Source organism: Mus caroli, chromosome 7, assembly GCF_900094665.2.
Source record: "Mus caroli chromosome 7, CAROLI_EIJ_v1.1, whole genome shotgun sequence".
Classification (NCBI taxonomy): Eukaryota; Metazoa; Chordata; class Mammalia; order Rodentia; family Muridae; genus Mus; species Mus caroli.
Window position 1 is genome coordinate 133,578,234 of NC_034576.1, and position 1,539 is coordinate 133,579,772.

At 40.7% G+C, this 1,539-nt stretch overlaps 1 protein-coding gene across 2 annotated transcripts in view; it reads right to left on the reverse strand.

Moving 5' to 3' along the window:
* The window catches only part of Ikzf5 (IKAROS family zinc finger 5), a 19,899-nt gene that overhangs the window by 3,832 nt on the left and 14,528 nt on the right, over positions 1-1,539 (reverse strand). The gene's annotated exons all lie outside the window — the stretch shown is intronic.

Here is a 1,539-nt window from a genome sequence, read left to right on the forward strand (position 1 = left end):
GTTCCAGGACAGCCAGGGCTATACAGAGAAACCCTGTCTTGAAAAACCAAAAAAATAAAATAAAATAAAAAATAAAATAAATAAAAACAATTATTGGACATGCTGTTATAGCCAGTTATTTGTGTGTTACAAATTCTGGGTTACATTTAGGATCTTAAAACTCGAATGGAGCACAGCAAGGAAACAAGGTATCTGTCTGACAGCTCTGAATGTGAGGACTGTATGCATTTCAGAACTAAAATGTTAGTGTGTTTGCTTTTCAGCTCAATAGATGAACTGTCTAGAAAGCAGCAGCAGCAGCAGCAGTGCTCATAGTTAGGAACATGTTGGGAACTACAGCTTGATGGGTCCAGGACTTCAGCTTGATGCCAGAAGACATAGTCCTCACATGCTCAGTTCAAACCCTATCCATTCCTTTCCTTCTGCCCTTCACCGGAAATAGTTTTACTGGCACGGGCAAGTCCAGCAGATTGGTCCAAAAGGAACTAAGGGGAGATACCAGGCTTGCGGTCTCCCTTTCTCCCACTGTTTTCCTAAGACCCTGATGCTCAATATTTTGATAAACCGAATCACTAGATCCAGGCAGGAACTGGTGCTTACCTTTCTAACAAAACTCTGGGGGATGTGATCCCTGATCACTGCTGCCAGTCTTTGCATCTTCATGGCTTACAAGATCTAGTTCAGAGGTCAGCAAATGTTTTCTACAGGGCTGAGGTAGTAAATACTTAAAGTCAGGTGGGTTTGTTTTTATCACAACACCCAACTCTGCTGCTGTACCATAAAAGCAGCTATGGGGGTGAATGTAGCTCATTGTACAGCCCTTGCCTAATGTATACAATAGATGTTGATTGCCCGTAGTACAAACCAGTTACAAATATGTAAAGTGAGCATGCAGGTGTTCTAATAAAATTTTAATTATGACCAATGAAATTTAAATTTCATATAATTTGCATGTCTTATTACATTCTTTTTGCATACTTTTCAATAATTTCTAATTATTCCAATTTCCAGACTGCAAGCTACAGGAAAGCTGTTGGATGAGGCCCATTGATGGTACTCAGCTGACTTTGAGCTAGGTTAAGAACAGTATATGTGATCCACAAACTAGAGAAACTTTATCTCTAGCAGGCTCATCAAATGTTTGTTTCATCTAATTTAGTTTCTCTTCATCCACTTAAAGAGAAGAAATCCCTAGTTGAGGTTCAGGTCTAATCTATGTTGCCTGATGGTCAAATTCCCTGGGTTCCGTGAATTGACTGTCAGCTAACAACATGAAGGACAGACAGACAGACAAGGGATTTAGATGCCCTAACCTTTCAAGAAGACTCTAACAATTATGTAGACTACATTAAATCATAGCAGAAGTCTGCATGTTAAAGAGAAGGGAGAAAGGAGCTAAAGGGGTCTGCAACCCTATAGGTGGAACAACAATATGAACTAACCAGTACCCCCCAGAGCTCATGTCTCTAGCTGCATATGTAGCAGAAGATGGCCTAGTCGGCCATCATTGGGAAGAGAGGCCCCTTGGTCGTGCAAACT